The sequence below is a fragment of the Pelodiscus sinensis genome, chromosome 5, assembly GCF_052426305.1.
Source record: "Pelodiscus sinensis isolate ZL-2025 chromosome 5, ASM5242630v1, whole genome shotgun sequence".
Taxonomy (NCBI): Eukaryota; Metazoa; Chordata; order Testudines; family Trionychidae; genus Pelodiscus; species Pelodiscus sinensis.
Window position 1 is genome coordinate 105,159,277 of NC_143056.1, and position 17,597 is coordinate 105,176,873.

Consider the following 17,597-nt stretch of genomic DNA (forward strand, 5'->3'; position numbering starts at 1 on the left):
CGGTGCGGAGAGTGTCGAATTTTAGCATGAATGCCAGTTCAGAGGATTCCCTTTCAAGTGCAGATTTGAATGTCTTCTGAAGCAGGATGCAGGTTAGCAGGTCATTGAGACTGTGTCCTTTCTGGTTGAAATGACAAGAAACTGTTTTCTCTTTGTGATCTTGTCTGATATCTGTTTTGTGGGCATTAATCCTTTGGCGAAGTGTCTGAGATGTTTGTCCAATGTACATAGCCGAAAGTGTCCGTCTGTTTTGTGGGATTAATGCCCACAAAACAGATATCAGACAAGATCACAAAGAGAAAACAGTTTCTTGTCATTTCAACCAGAAAGGACACAGTCTCAATGACCTGCTAACCTGCATCCTACTTCAGAAGACATTCAAATCTGCACTTGAAAGGGAATCCTCTGAACTGGCATTCATGCTAAAATTCGACACTCTCCGCACCGGACTTGACTTAAAGACCCCAACTATCTTACACATTACAAAGATAGCTTCCCCAATTATCACCTCTAATACTATTAACTCACAGACATTTCCCCTTCCCCACCTCTAATATCATTAACTCACTGGCATTCATCTTCCTTCCCCCTCCCACATCCCCCTTCTGTTCTGTAATGTGATTTGTCCTTTTCATGTGTGTTCATTTTTTAAAATTGTATCCTTTGGTATATATGGTTGTGACTGTTTTCTTCCATTACTTGATCTGAGGAAGTGGGTCTGGCCCATGAAAGCTCATCATCTAATAAACCATCTTGTTAGTCTTTAAAGTGCTACATTGTCCTGCATTTTGCTTCAGCTACCCCAGACTAACACGGCTACATCTCTATCACTATATTATTTCAGAATAATATCCGAAATAACACTGCTGTGTAGATATACCCTTCATGATATGTATATTTATCAAATTCCATGCATAAGTAACAATAAAAGCATAATAGAGAAAAATGTAAGATGCAACGAATCCAAGCTTTGCCAAATGTTTGGCCTATTCCTGTCAGGGGACACGTCAGAACTTCAGAGCCAGACTTCAAGTTCAGGTATAAACTTCCCCAAAATTTAATCTGAAAATACAGTTTTTGTGTGGTTCCAAGCATAGATAATTCACTGCAGTTTGCTAAGTAAAAAAGAACACAGCTAATTTATGTAACTGTTTCGTTTGGCTGTTCATAGGGCCCTGAATGGCGATTTGTTGTTCTCACTTCTCATTTGTATACCATTTTGTGACATGTAGAAACATGCTGCCTCTCAGGGACATGAATAATGAGGCCAGGAGACAAAACTAGAGACAAAGCCAGCTAGAGATGAAGACTTTCACTTCACAGAAAAATACTACATCAGAAATTAGAGGAGCAATGAAGGATCTATATAGAAAGTTACCCCTTTTCAGATTATGGAACAAGGTAAAAATGAAACTGATCACTTTTGACTTTGACTTTTCTTACCCATCCAAGCTAAGTAATCCTAATAATTTCAATTTCACCCTATTTAATTCCCATCACCTGTCTATGTCTGTATCCCTATCCCGGTATCATTTTCAGTTGAAGCTATAAACCACATAAATGCAAAATTAAATTTATTATTCTCTCATATATTATGTCTGGTGACAAAACAGCCAAGAAGTCCATTCAAAATCATTAGAGGCATCAGTATTTACTTTTGGACTCCTGGGATGAACTGAATAGTGAACTGTTGCTTCACAGATAAAGTGCACTATTAATTTATTCATTTTTAATACCAGAAAAGACTGTGGTGATCTAGTGTGGTCTGCACTACAGATCATAGAATTTCACTCAGTGATTCTTGCATTCAACCAGTAGTTACTAGTTAAGTGTTGAATTAGAACATCGTTTTTTAGGAAGCTATGCCTTTTTTAACCCATTGAAAGCAAAGGAATAAAAAAAAATCAGGGAACTCATATTGATATTTAGTCTTCAGTGGGTCACTGACTCAAGGTACCTCGGGCAAGTCTCCTTTTATGGTTAGTGAGTTGAACCAGAGGCCAAAGCAGGTGTGACAGCGAATCAGGGTTCCTCCGATCCTGCAGCCCCGTAGCAGCAAGAACAAACTCTACCAGCCAGTAGAATAGAGAGGATTTATTGCTTTTCCAGGATACAGCTCAGCACAGACACGATGTGATTACAGGAGTCAGGGCCACGATGCCTCAGACCCCATTGTCCCCCCTAGACTCTCAGCCCTCCACTTGGGCCGTTTCCTTTCTGAATCCACCCAAAGACTGACTCTTCCCACGAAACCTGGTGTTCATCTCCGCCTCCCTCCCTTTGTCTCACCCCCGGGGGAAGAGCTTTGTTATCTGGTCATGCTGGGCCTAGGTGTCTGGCCTAATACACACATATGTGGGTGAGTCGGTGGGAATCACACATCACAGCGCAGAGGAATGCCGAGTTACAGAGCAGACAGCACCCCACTATGTCACATCTCTCCCCCCTCCGAGAGCGAACTGAGCAGGGTCACTCTGATTGTGACCTGGGGAAGTTTGGGCCCCCAGCTCAGTAAAACCGCAGCGGTGACATTGGCGCTCCCCTTGGCTTGGGCCTGCCACAGTGGTGCCCTGCAGGAGCCGGCTCCCCCGTGTTCGGCTGCTGCACAGCTTTAAGGGGGCCAACACGGGCCCATTCTCTAAGGCCATACCAGCCCTTCCACTTCCCTTGAGCTCTGGCCAGAGTCTCTCTGGCCAAGCCCATGAGCTCAGCGAGCCCTTCCTGGAAAGCCAGGACGTCTTCCACCCCTGATGCTCCATCCAGGGAGATCTCCCCCCTCCCACAACTCTCTCAGCAAGTCCAGGGGGTCCTTCCCCCTTTTGCATCCTGACTCAGTTGCAGAAGCAGATCCTTAGGGTGCCTCCCTATGTGCAGAGAGCAGGTGGGGCAGGTACTTGTTCCAGTCCTGTGGATGCCAGTGCATGAAAGCCTCCAGCATCTGCTTCATGGTCCCCTGGAACCTCCTCACCAACCTGCTGGACTGGGAGCCATACGCTGCGGTCCATGTGAGCCAGGTCCCATGCTTCTCCCACAAGCACCAGAGCAGGGCAGACATGAAGTTGGATCCCTGGTCCATGAGGACCTCCTTGGGGAACCCCACCCTGCTGAAATTGGCCAGCAGTGCATCTGCCACCGTGTCTTCCTTGCTAGAGGGCAAAGCTACGGCCTTGGGGCAGTTGGTAGCCAAATCCACTGCTACCAGGATATATTTGTTCCCCATCCTGATCACCTGGCCAATAGGCCCCACTATCTCTATTGCTGCCTTCCGGAACAGCTCCTCTATACAGGGTAGGGGCCTCAAAGCAGCTTTCCTCCCATCTTGGGCCTTCCCCACCCTCTGGCAGAAGTCGCAGGACCAGCAATACCGCTGCATAGCCGCATATATCCCCAGCCAGTAGAAGTTTTGGAGCAGCCTCAACCAGGTGCACCAGATACCCCGGTGCCCTGCAAATGGGACATGAGCCAGATAACAGCAGCTTGTGGTGATACTTTTGGGGAACTACCATCTGCCGTTGGACCCCCCCATACCCTCACCTTCCTGGGGGGGAGCCATTCCCAGTACAGGAATCCCCTCTCCCACAGGAATCTCTCCTGGTAAGCCTTTCCACAGGGGCTGAGCTGCGTCAAGGCCATGTCGGTCCCTCAGCATCTGTAAGGAGGGGTCTGCCTCTACCTCTGCCTGGAATTCAGCAGCTGGGCAGGAACTGGGACCCGTTCCTTCACCTTGCCTGAGTCTGGGGCTCTAGCTCTTCTGGGCCCTGTTGTCTGCTGGGATGGGGCCCTGAGCGCCATGCAGGGATTCCTCCCCTGGGTTAGGGTCGCCAGCCCCTCACTGGCTCTGGCTACAGGTGGTGACCAGGGCCCTGTGAGGTCCGTCTAGCCATTCCTTTAGGTCACCCCCTCATCAGCACCTCCGTGGGCACCCTCACTTCCTTGGGGCCCTCCTTGACCCCCCATTTCAGATGCACCCGGGCTATGGGCACCTTAAACGGGGTACCGTCTATGCCCCTTAGGGTCAGCTGAGTATTAGGCATCATGTGGTCTGGGGCTACTACATCTGGCCATGCTAGCATCACCTCTGCACCCGTGTCCCAGTGACCATCCACCTGTAGGGCCACAAGGCACTTGCTCCGCAGGCCCCTCCTTGCCCCCACCCAGTACATGGAGAATTCCACTTCCAGAGGGTCAGATCTCCCAGAGGAGGTGAACTGAGCACCTTTCCCCTCCACTATGAGCTGAAGTTTGCCTGCCAGCCCCTGCCTCTAGGGCAGCCTGCCCTTCCCTCAGCTCCAGCCAGTTAATCCTGGAAAGTCTCAGGTCGTGGGACCTGTCCCGGTGCCTGGTGCACTGAGCTCTCTTGTGGCCTCTTTTCCCACAGCGATGGCAAGTTAGGACTTGTGGGCCTTTTTTGGGCTGGCTCTGCCCGGTCCCTGGCTGCTTCTCTGGGGCACAGATGGCTGGTCCTTGGCTCTTGGGCTTGCCTCGTAGGTGATTCTCTCCAGTGCTCAGCTGAGGACCAGCCTCTGTGTGATTCCCTTTCTCTCCAGGACTCCTGTTCACACCCGGACCGGCTCCCTGTGAACTCATCCGCCAGCCTCATGGCTTCCTGGGGGTCCTCTGACCTTCGGTCCTTGAGCCACAGCCTCAGGCTGGGTGGGCACGCTTTATAGAACTGTTCCAGCATAATCAGCTTAAGCAGGTCCTCTGCGGACTGGGTTCCAACCCCGAACACCCACTTGCCGCAGTATTGCACTAGGCAGGAGGCCATCTCTACATAGGTCTCCCATGGCCCGTTCTGCACCCCCCGGAACGTCTTCCTATATGTTTCCAGGGTTAGCCAAACTTGTGCAGCAGGGCCTCTTTGACCCATTTGTAATCACCCGGCTGCAGATCCTCCAGCTGGTTGAGCATCCCTGCAGCCTCCTGATCCAGAAAGAAAGTGAGCTGTTGCAGCTGGTCTGTTGGGGGGATCTGGTGCAGTTCACAGGCCCACTCAAAGGAGCTAAGGAACCCGTCCATGTCTCCCATGTTTTTACATTGGGCCAACACAAGCTTCTCCAAGTGTCTGGCTGCTCTGGGCCCCTTGGGGCCCTCTTGCGCAAGAATAGGCTGGGCTGGGCTGCGGGGTAGGGGTGCATGTGTGGAGCTCACAGCTCAGTTTGGCTGCAGGAGGAGGGAGGTGCCAGGAACCGGGGCTAGACTAAAGAGGAGGGAGGGGCAGGGAATGGGTGCTTGGCTCAGCAATTTTGCAGGCCCTTGGGGGAGGTGCAGGGAAATGGAGCTCAGCTGTGCTGTGGGGGAGGCATGCAGGGAACCAGAGCAGGGCTCAGCTGGGCTGTGGTGGATGGGGGAAGGCATACGGAATAGACGGGAAGCTCAGCTGGGCTGCGAGGGGCTGCAGGGAACTGGTGCTGCACTCCCTTGGATTGTGGGGGATGGTTTTGGGGGAGGTGCAGGGAATCAGCAGGGGTGGGCAGCTCAGTTGGGGTTGCAGGGGATAGAGGTGCAAAGAAGCCTAGTGGGAAAGGGGGTGGAACCAGGAGCCCTGAAATGACCTCCCCTGGACCAAAAATCCCTCATCTGGGACCAGTCAGGTCCAGAGGGTGCCAGATCAGGGAGGTCTAACTCCTACTCAAGTCCGCTCCTTGCACCCTCCCTCATAGCCAGACACCCTACCCCCAATCTGCTTCTGCTCCCTTCCCCTGGCCAGACACTCTACATCCAGCCTGCTTCTGCACCGTACCTACCACCCAGACCTTGCCCCCTTCCATCCCTCACCTCCCTCCCAGATCCTGCACCCCATCTCTATCCTGCTCCTTGGCAGCTCTGCCATCCACCCTAGCACCACCCTGTCCCTGGCCCCAGCACCCTGCCATCCACGCTAGCACCCAGCAGCACCCTGTTCCTTGTCCCAGCACCCTGCCAGTCACCCTAGTGCCCAGCAGGACCATGTCGCTGACCCCAGCACCCTGCCACCTGCCTGCCCCAGCACCTTGCCCCAGCACCCTGCCACCTGAGCAAGCATCCTTCCATCCAGCAGCACCTTCTCCCCAGCCCCAGCACCCACTTCCACTCTGTCTCCTGCCCCCACCAGCACATTTGGGACCGCATTAGTGAGGCTTGGGGTTTTTTGGAGGGTTGTTGGGGTTTTTTTGCATCTCACTTGTGTGGCCCCAACTGACTTTTCTGTGGGTCACTGACCCTTGACTCAAAACAGGTTCCTCACCCCTCTCATAAATAAAGACAATGCTAAAACCTTTTGAGTTTGACATAATATTTTATTTAAAAATGAAGCCTGGCCAACAAGCCCCCAATTGGGGCCAAACCCCCATCTCACTGCAGCATCATAACACTCCTGTACCACCTGACCCCAAATCTGAGCCTATCATACACTGGAACCCCATGTCATGAGCCTCTTACATCCCCACATCCTCAGTCTTCTGCCACAACACTCCTGCACCATCCACACATCACAAATCTGTGTCCTGAGCCCATCATACTCACAACCTTCTTGCCCTGAGTCCCTCATGTATCCAGCCCAAACTCCTGCACCATCACATCCACAAGCCCATGGCTTGCACAATACCCTAACCTTCCACCTGAGCCCAACACTCCCGAGCCTGGAGCTCCCTCCCCGAGCCAACATCCCCTTCTCCTGCATCCAAATTCCCTCCTAGAGCTTGTACTTCTTACCCCTTCCCACACCCAAATCCCTCATTCCCACCCCACACTTCCTGTCTCAACCTAGTGAGAGTGTATAAGGGCTGGGGATAGCAAGTGTAGCAAGTGATGGAGAGGAGGGGAACAGAGAGGATGAAGCCTAAAGGAAGGGGTGGGGAGTCTTGGGGAAGAAATGCGATTTTCATGCTTTTTTTTTTGCTTGACAAACTGAGGGGTTCCTTGAAATTCTGAAAAGCTGAAAAGGGTTCCTTGGCCAAATAAAATTGGGAAACACTGCTCTACAGGTTCCGGTACAAAAACTTCCCCCCAAAATCCTAATACCCAGATTTTGGGGAATGTGCTGCCACCATCAAGTGCTTTTGAACCCACAAATGGGGTGGACACTTGAAACCAATCCCAGGGGTACCTCAACCTCTTTTTCCTCAAAAGAGCTTGAAAAAGAAAAGAGAAAAACAAGCTGCAGTCTCTGGTAGCTGACCCCTCATGTCAGAGACATGCAGATACTGTGGAGGCAGGAAAAGGGAACAAGGGAATTTGTGTGTGTCCGAGGCAGAACATCAGGAATGGCTGCCCGTCGCAGGGAGCCATAGCCTGTAATACCTCTGAGGCTGGTATAGGGGGCTCTGTCTGTGAGGTGGAGTGTTTTCCATATAAGGGCATGTAAATTAATAATCTTCCCCTGCTCGCTCCACCCATTGCAGTAACAGATCAGCCAGTGGGCTGACTGGTGCTCAGGCCTGCTACTCCACCCACTGCAGCAAAAACCAACCTATGGGGTGATAAGTTCACAGGCAATAAAACAGGCAGGCAGCCCCTCTCTCACTGGGGATTCGCATTGAGTGAACGCCTGGCCTGATCACCCAGACGCCTTGCACCCCCCGCTCTTGAGTCTTACTGAGCGTACTCCGAGTTGGTCGACCCGAGTGGAGACAGTTTATGAGCGTGTGACCGGTACTTGTGTTCCTGCTGTCTCCAGAACTGGTATACCCCCCCCCCCCCGCCATCATCCCTATCCTAATTGATTTTTTAGTTGTCCTTATTGCTTGCCAAGTGACAGTGGCTAAAAAGTTACTAAGTTAGTTTATAAATAGTTGTGGTTTAGGTTTTTTACTGTTTCCTTGTATAAAGTTGTGTAAATAGTCAGCCCTATGGATAATACCAGTGTTAATTCAACTGTTCCTAACCCCTGGGCAGTTATTGGGAATTATTGTGATTTAGAAAAGCCTCAGGGAATTGTTTTGTGTTGTCTGGCAATCTGTTTAATTTTTGTTCTGATGATTGTCTGGCGCCATCAAAATAAAATCAGTTTGTACTTTTTGAAACCCCCAGTTGTGGTCTCATCCTTTCCGGCATCCCTTCGAACCTCGTGTATTACGGGGACTGACAGTGTACAGCCATCTTGGTCTTGTTAACAAGAGAGCAAGAGTCAGGCTAAGTCTGTGGCCTGACAATGCGAGATCTGTAATTAGACTCTGCCTTTGCCTCTCGCCTCCATACAGAGATAAGGATAGAATGCTGACTCTGGCAAGGACATTGAGATAAGGAGCATCTGGGTGGAACTACATAACGGTTAACCACTGGGCTACGTCTATACTGGCACCCTTTTCCGGAAATGCTTAAAACGGAACAGTTTTCCGTTATAAGTATTTCCGGAAAAAGCGCATCTACATTGGCAGGAAGCTTTTCCGGAAAAGCACTTTTTCCGGAAAAGCATCCGTGGCCAATGTAGACGTGCTTTTCCGGAAAAAAGCCCCGATCGTCATTTTCGCGATCGGGGCTTTTTTGCGGAAAAGACTACTGTGCTGTCTACACTGGCCCTTTTCCGGAATAGTTTTCCGGAAAAGGACTTTTGCCCGAACGGGAGCAGCAAAGTTTATCCGGAAAAACACTGACAATTTTACAGTAGATCATCATTGCTTTTCTGGAAAAGCAAGTGGCCAGTGTAGACAGCTGGCAAATTATTCCGGAAAAGCGGCTGCTTTTCCGGAATAAGTGGCCCAGTGTAGACACAGTCCTGGTGTTTGTAATGGGAAGGAGACTAATTGTTATTGTTATTATATCTAATAGACAGTATATAAAGTGCTTCATAAGTGCTTGTATTCGAAGATCTGCCGGGGGGGGGGGGCTCCCCCCGGTCCGAACCAGTTTTTCCCTTGCTGCAGCTCGTAATAAAATTGCCTCTGGCTACTTGTTGCTTACAAACTCAGAGTGAGGACAATGTATTCTTCCACAATTTGGTGCCATGACTCGTATGGCAACGCCCGATGGAGGACAGCGACAGCGGCTGCAGACCGTCCCCCTTCACCTTCAGGGCGCCAAATGAGAGGTAAGAGACCTTTTGAGGACTACCTGTAGGGTCGTCTGCTTCTTGTGGGCTCACGCCATCCGAACTTCTTGAATCTGCAACAAGGTCAGATGCAAAGCAGTTCCAGGGAGGTTGTTTTGTTACCCCCGAGTAGACCTAAGTTTTTGCAGTACTGGGAACTGCTGTGGTTTTGGTGGTGCCGCCCTGGGTATGGAAAGAAAATTGTATTGCGTCCAGACATAAGGCACCTAGGTTTATGCAGTGCTGGGAACTGCTGTGGTTCTGGGGGGAAACGTGTTGTTTGCTACCCCTGGGGGAAACAGTGTTGTTTGAAAATTTCTGTGTGAAAAGCATGCTGAGTGTGAATGTAATGAGTGGAGAGTGAATGCCTCTGCCCAGGTCTCTGAGAAGTAAGATGATTCCAGCCACACGAGGGCTCTCCCACAAGGGAGTTCTGAACGCAAGCAGGGTCAGCCAAACCTCGAGACCCAGCGGATATGTGAGGGAGTGACGACTCTCCTTATTTCATGAGCTGATGATAAGGTCTGACACTCTAGACCCAGCAGACCACAGTAACTGATCAACCAACACCTTGTGCTAAGGAAAAGCATTATAGCTTCACACATTAAGCCTGATCTGTGGTACAAGAGGGAAACTGAGGCATGCCACTGTTGGGGAGGACTAGCAACTCTGAGGTAATTCAAGGGAGTGGAAGGTCATGAGTACTGATGAAGCACCCTTGTTCTCAGAAAGTTGCAGTGCACTCGCCCACGGAAGTGGTAAGGACAAGAGGGAAACTGAGGCATGCCACTGTTGGAGAGGGCTAGCAGCTCAGAGGTAATTCAAGGGAGTGGAAGGTCACAAGTACCGATGAAGCGCCCTTGTTCTCGGAAAGTTGCAGCTCACTTGCCCATGGAAGTGGTAAGGAACTAGCTGTAACAGGTTCCCCTAGCAGATCTTAGATTTTAAGTTATAATGGGCCACCCCGATGGGGGTAGAAATGTTTTCTTGTCTTTCAGATCATCAGAAAGCACTGGTGCCAGCTGAAGAAAAACAACACACAACAACAACAACAAAAAACCATGGTTCTGTGTCATGACATAATACGTTTGTGTTCTGTCCAAGTTTGTCTTGTGCGTCTTAATTGTAATACGTATTGCAAATATTGTTGTGTGTAGGATATTGTTTTAATGAAAGGATAATTTGAGTAAAGCAGAAGCATTAATTTAAACCAACAAAATTAATAATTGGGCCCAATCAATCGGCAACTCTAAACTTAGTGAATTGGCAACTTTAAAATGTAGTGAAAAGATAATAGTTTGGTAATTGTTTAGGCTAGGAGAATGTTAACAATGTCTCCACAGATGAACAAAAAAAGGAACTGGAAAGAAGCAAGGAGTGCATCACGTGAACAGAAGGACTGGGAGTGGGGTACCAGCCCTCTCCCCCACCGGATCGGTTTTGCTTTAATGGCTACACAAATGAAATATTTAGCTTCTGCAAATTTGCACACCAACCATAAAAGTGGTTTGGCCAGAGATAATAAGAAATCTATAAGAAACAACATGAGCAAGTAGGACATCAGAATATTTAAGTAAAGATGCCCACAACAATGAGGAAACTAGTAACCTCACCATTGCAATAACAGCTACTTGCCCTGCTACTCATTGGTGCCTGATGCCTTAAAAGGCCTCAAGAATTATGGAATTGCATGGGTTCCTATTAACAATTAAACATCTGTGAACCATGCTTGGTCCTATAAGAGAAACAGTGACTCTAGTCAACGTAACCTCTTTCAAGTCACATACATAGACCAAATACACGCTAATAGCAATGGGGAATACACGGCCTTGGGCCGCCCCTCATTCACACATAATTATTTTGTTTACTGTAACAACATGAACACTATGAGGACAACTGTCACTGGTCCTTACCTTGGTGATGTTCCACACTGGTATAGATCAGCTGTGTGCTAGACTGGCTAATCAAATTGGCAAGTGCCTGATTAGGCAACAACGGGGCTTAGCAGATACCATCGCAGATTGGTTTGGGCCTGGAAACTCTGTCAGCAACACTTATGTTATAGCCCAGAAATTGTATGAGAATCCAGGCTGGTAGATGCAGTAATATCCAGTGCCCATAAAGGCCTAGACACCAGCCAAGCTAATCAAGTGATCCTAAATAGTTTGAAGGATCTCTCCAGCTCTGTGTCCACTTCACTAGACCTTATCAGATATTTGGACCAGACACTAATTGGATTGTTAATTAATGGAACTAAATTAAAGAAATTAGAAGGCCAGTATTGAAGAATAGGATAGCTTTGACCACCTAGCCCTTATGGTGGTGAGTCTCCATGTCCCCCGTGCCTACCCATGGGAGTGGGGAAATAGAGAATCCATGAGGACCCAAAGGCCCACCTAGACAGGGCATAGTATAACCATTTGTTTTTGGCCCCTCTGGGAATTCCTCACTTAGATCAGATCAGAATGGTAACTTCCCTGCCTGTACCAAAGCAGGAGCATATAGATAGAGTCGAGAGCATTGCTTATTCTGAAGGTGTGGGAGCCTCCCTATATCCAGGGATTGTTGCACCCACTTTGATAAGGAAATTTTATGTACCTGCCCATTTAACATCATGACAAATCTGCCTAGGTTTGATGTGGTTGTCTCAGAAAACAAAAACATCGAGCTGGTCCAAATAAATGGTACCTACTGGTGTTTGATTACCCAGACAGATCACTCCATCCTGCCCCTCTACATATCCGTCTGTGTGCATAACAGCCCCTCGCTGGATGATCCTGACCGTGGATGGAATGCGGCACTATTGCACTTCGGCAGTAATGGGTAACCTAACATGAGATCCTGAGTGGCACGGCGGAAGTAAGTACCTAGAGGAGGGTTTACTGGCCCTGAAGGCAAAGATCAAGGAGTTGGTGGCCAATGCCCAAAGATATATCGGGGCTGGCCGTCTGAGGTACACACAGATAGGGAAACACCGTGGACCATGCCAAACACCTCTGCAGCACTCAACCAGGTCAAACCTATAATCATGGGCAGCGCCAGCAAGGCAACGAAATATCTTGGGGATGGAGTTAAATAGTGTTTGCCAAATTACGTGGGAAGTTTTGATTTTAACATTCATAATAGTGCTGGTGCTGTACTCGTACTTCCAGAGAAAATTAAAACCCCTTAAATTGTTGTATTTAACCTAGTGGGTTAAGGAGAACCCCAAAGTCAAGAGAAAGGAACTATAGGAGTAAATTGAGGCAGCCCATGGTATCTTGCTGAGAACTGACAAACTCAAATCATTAGGTCAGCCTGAGAAGCATACTGTGACCCTGGTTCCCCTGGCAATCACATTCCAAAAGGGCCTCACTTTGATAAGGCCGGTACCAAACAACCAAACAACCACGCGGGATTGTTTTTACGGTTTGCTTTATTCCTAGGAAACAACCTTGGTTCCAAAGGAGCTAGCTGGCTTTTAGAAGACTGCTCTAGAAAGATCAAGTTTTGCTAGCCACCAACACCGCTGTGATGTGCCAAGAACTGACTGTTGGCCGATGCTTCTCACTGCAAAAAGATCCCTCCATCTCGAAATGATCCTACCCGACTGCTGATAAGCCTCTCTCTTCTGGTCCTGCTTTCCTACCTGCTGGACACCAGAAGAACCAAAATATTACAGGGTGATGTGCTGGTAACCTCTTCCCTGCATGATGCTGAACCACGACTGTTTCAAGAAAAAAAAGAGGAAAAGTCCGCTCCTCTGACACTGCCAAAGCCCAAAGATTTCTGACTACAAAAGGACATTAAGAACTGACCTTGGTGAAAGAAGCGAAGTATTGTATATTGCCAAGGAGAAATTTGTGGGAGTGGTTTGGGTTTCTCCCTTTGATCTGGACTCTGTGCTTATGGATAGGTACCAACAGCATGTACCTGCCCTCTCTAATTCATGGGTATGTCTACACTACCACCCTAGTTCAAACTAGGGTGGTTAATTTAGGCAACCGGAGTTGCAAATGAAGCCCGGGATTTGAATTTCCTGGGCTTCATTTGCATATTGCCAGGCGCCACCATTTTTAAATGTCCGCTAGTTCAGACTCCGTGCCCGCGGCTACACACGGCACGAACTAGGTAGTTCGGATTAGGCTTCCTATTCCGAACTACCTAGTTCGTGCCACGTGTAGCCGTGGGCACGGAGTCCTAACTAGCAGACTTTTAAAAATGGCGGCGCCCAGCAATATGCAAATGAAGCCCGGGCTTCATTTGCAACTCCGGTTGCCTACATTAACCACCCTAGTTCGAACTAGGGTGGTAGTGTAGACATACCCTTAGTTACTAATTATGATATGTTGTGTTATGTTACTAAAAGTATAGAACAGCCCCATCATAAAATTATATTGGGGATATTAATGATTATATTGCTTTTGCTTATTAAAAGTTTCATATTTGATTGTTGTAAAAGTTGTAGTAATAGAAATAGCTTTTATGTTTGTACTAATTATGTAATGTTTAATGAAAATAAAGGTTTAGAAAGGAAGTTGTGCTGTAAGCACAAAAGGGGGGAGTGTGGAGGCAAGAAAAGGGAATAAGGGAATTTGTGTGCAGCCATCTTGGTCTTGTTAACAAGAGAGCAAGAGTCAGGCTAAGTCTGTGGCCTGACAATTCGAGCTCTGTAATTAGACGCTGCCTTTGCCTCTTGCCTCCATATGGAGATAAGGATAGAATGCTGACTCTGGCAGGGACCTTGAGATAAGGAGCATCTGGGTGGAACTAAATAACTGTTAGCCATTGGTGTTTGTAATGGGAAGGAGACTAATTGTTATTGTTGTTATATCTAATAGACAGTATATAAATTTCTTCATAATTGCTGGTATTCGAAGATCTGCCTCGGAAGGGGGGGGCTCCCTCCCTGTCCGAACCAGTTTTTCCCTTGCTGCAGCTCGTAATAAAACTGCCTCTGGCTACTTGTTGCTTACAAATGCAGAGTGAGGACAATGTTTGCTTCTACAATACACACAGACAGACCCTCCAGGACACAAAAATCAACCAATACCAGTACTAAAAAAACCCAAAACCAATCTTTTATTATCAAAACAAAACTGCAGTGGTAAGCATAGTAAATTGGCTAGATGGAAAGAGCCGCCATTGATATTGATACTCAGGGAAAGTCCCTGGGCTGAAGGCTTAGTTACAAAGGGGGGGGGGGGGGGGGAGAGAACAGTTAGCAAGCTCAGACATTATTTCCAAATCCCCAAACAAGGAAAACAATAAACTATCTAAACTTTTCCCTACTTACACATTTTAATAAGTCCACTCTTGGAGAGAGAAGTGTCTCCCATCTCTCTCAATTAGCTGGAGGAAACTGCTCTAACTCTCAAAGGTTAGAGAAAAACCCCTCTCTTCCAGTTTGAAATTCCTACCTGCATTGTTATTGGCTGACCACTCAATACCTTGGCTAGGAAGGCATTAATTAACCCCTTAGTTACTGGGTGCTGGTCAGCACTCCTGATTCTGACAACTATCTTATTAACTTAATGATTACACAGTGAGATAATTCACCCTCAACCCATAAAGGCAAAGTTATTAAAACTTGGTCTGCTTATAAAACAAAATTATAGGGAAATAACTTAAGGCAAATAAGGAAATCAGCAAGACTATCTGTAAAAGAAAGGAATATTTTAAGATATAAGGTGCCACCCCCACAGGGGTAAACATGTTTTCTTTTGTCTTTCAGAACATCAGAAAGAGCTGGTACCAGATGAAAAACAATGAAAATAATATGGATTTATTGTCGCGACAAAAATTGTTTCATGTTTTGTGTCTTACGTGTTGTATCTCCTGTGTTGCGTTATATGTTTGTTGTTTTGTGTCATTTGTCTCAATGGTATCATTATTGTGTATTGTCTTGGGAAAAAAGGGGATACTGTAGTAAGCAGAAAATCAATGACTCTCTAATTAGATTTCTTCCTCTCCTCCTCCTGACACCACCTAAAGAGCAAGGATCCAGCAGTGGTAGGGTTGTTGTGGCAAACTTGCTGGGCTTGGCAAGCTGCAAAAGTTAATTCTGAAACTATGTGGCTACATCTACGCTGCAGGTTTCTTGCGCAAGAACTGTTCTGCACAAGAGTTCTTGTGCAAAAGGTCTTCCACAAGAGCGCGTCTACACTGACATTTGCTTTTGTGCAAGAGATGTGCTTGAGTCCATGGCAGTGTGGATGCTCTCTTGCGCAAGAAAGCTCTGATGGTCATTTTAGCCATAGGGCTTTCTTGTGCAAGAAATTCATGTTGCCTGTCTACACTGCCTTCTTGTGGAAGAGCTCTTGAGCAAGAGGGCTTATTCCTCGTGGGGAAAGGAATAACTCTTCCGGAAGAAGCCTTATTTTCCAACACTGTACTGTAAATTTACTTGCGCAAGAACACATGTGCAGTGTAGATGCTCTGCAAGTTTTTGCACAACAAAAGTCTGCAGTGTAGATGTAGCATGTAAGTAAAGCAGAAATTGGAGTGGGTAGGTACTAAAAGAAACCATGTAGCCAGTAAAAAGGTGCAAGCACAGAACACTTAAATTCCTGTGAATGGTAACAGCTTAGTATGGTAATAGTTTAAGCTACCAAAGTAATATTTTAAAGACGAGGCAGCTAAGCAAAGTGTTATGGAACATAAATACCAGATAAACCACAGGGAGGGGTCCCCTTTCTGAAGCGCATGCAGAGGCAATATCAAAATGGGAAACAGCACATGCCCACCCTGCTGTAATCCCAGGATGGGCTGGTAAATGTACCTGAATTTCGAGGCTAATGTCTGAAGGCAGGGGGTCATCATTGTCACGGGTGGGAGCATACCGACGGGGTCTTAATCCCTTGTAACAACTTATTTTTTGTGCCAGGGTATATTTAAAACCCCGAGAATAGCTTTGTATTCTCTCTGCAGATGCTGTTAATCCTTTGCCCATAGATGGTGGAAGCATTTGAAGGTCAACATATTGCTATTTAAACAAGAACAAATGTAAAAACAATTGCTTCTCTGCAAACTTGACCTGTCCTCCCTGGCTTAAATGATGTATGGGGCAAGAACCACTCTCCTGCATTATCAACCATCTACTGACCGTGTATCTTGGACCACCAACAGTATCTCTAATGTCAACTCTGGAGTTATAGGATGTATTTGGGTCCACCCTGACCAAAGCTTCCCAGCATCAATTTGGGAGTGCAAAATGAGGGCATCCACATCCCTAGCAGAGTCGGTAACCTACCTTTTAATTCAACATCTCAGTCCGAAATATCATGAAATGGACATTATAGTCAGAAGATACTGAACATGTTGCTGCAGTAGTACATAATTGGACTGGGACTGCATATGGGACTTATAATCATTTGGTGATAAATGGACTGCAGCTTAAATTTATTATTATAATCACAGGTATTAATGGGTTCCTCGATTGTAGCAAAAAGCCAGATATGGTAATGCATTTGGGAACAATCATGAGGTGGGAGGAGGGGAATCTATAGACACTGACTACACAAAGAAATTGAGTGTACATGGGAACATAGATGATGTTGGCATGGAGGGGGGGGGGCACAGTGCAGTATTATCTCTCCACTGGACCCACTAACCAGGGGAAGTACTCAGTCTCCTGGGTCATGCTATGCCTGAGGATTTTGTAGTATTTTCACCGGGGGAATAGCCACTCCACAAGGTAGTGGGAATGCTCTAGATGCTCCTGCAAACTGTAAAAGGCCTGCCTCTTGAGGCAGGGATGGCTACTGCCTAGGTTAGTATGCAAACTTTTGCAAGTAAGCAATATGAAAGACAGGCTGGATGGGCGCAGAGCGGGCACAATGTAATCCTGTCTCAGTCACTATCCACAGTGTACACAATGTAAGCTGTTGTTTAATAATTAATATTATTTCCCCAAACGTCCGTGGGATATTGGGCTACATTCATGCCTGTTTATCAGTATGTCCCTGTCCCCATTACTGTAATAGGTTCTGTTTGGGTACCTTGACGGGCCGTCAGCAGCCCGCACGCCGAACGGCCCGAACTTCCACGAGGAGAGCGGAGTCGCAGGCCGAACACCCCTGCGCCACGGGACCGCGGGTGAATGGCAGCGGGGCCAGATCCTGCCTCCGCGCCTGCGCCTGCGCCGGCGGGAAACTACTGGCCCCTCCCCTGGGAAGGCTCCGGGAGGGGCTATTGCGGGGAGTGACAGCCGTGAGGCGGATGGGGAAACCGCACGCCACCGGAAGGGGAGGGTCCCCGGACTGCGTCTGGCCCGGCGGGCCATTTTAAAAAGGTCCACCGCCGGGGGGGGGGGGGGGGAGGTGTGAGTCTTTCCTCTCGGGGTGGGAGAGGCGAACCGGGGCCCAGGAAGGATCGGGTACACGTCTGAGATTGGCAGGCGGCCTATCCCCGTCCCCAGGGATTGCGGGACGGCCCCCGCAGCCAGCGGCCGGCTAGTCCCGGGTCGGAGGACGACCAGGACAGTCCCCGACACCCACGAAGGGAGTGACTCGGCCAGTACCAGCCCCACGGGGCTTGGACGGAACGACCCGGAACCCTGGGTGGTCGGGGGAGACGGCGGGGGGGCAGGGTGCGAGGGATTAGGGGAAGG

General features: G+C 48.2%; 1 long non-coding RNA gene and 1 pseudogene across 1 annotated transcript in view; both read right to left on the reverse strand.

Moving 5' to 3' along the window:
• LOC102452477 (uncharacterized) overlaps positions 1–17,146 on the reverse strand; it is a 29,628-nt gene extending 12,482 nt beyond the window's left edge. The window contains exon 1 of the long non-coding RNA XR_332009.4: positions 16,987–17,146. This is a non-coding gene — a long non-coding RNA (uncharacterized LOC102452477). The remainder of the gene's footprint in view (positions 1–16,986) is intronic.
• On the reverse strand, positions 631–7,166 carry LOC149524358 (neurotrophin receptor-interacting factor 2-like; annotated as a pseudogene).
• Positions 17,147–17,597: the final 451 nt, after the last annotated feature.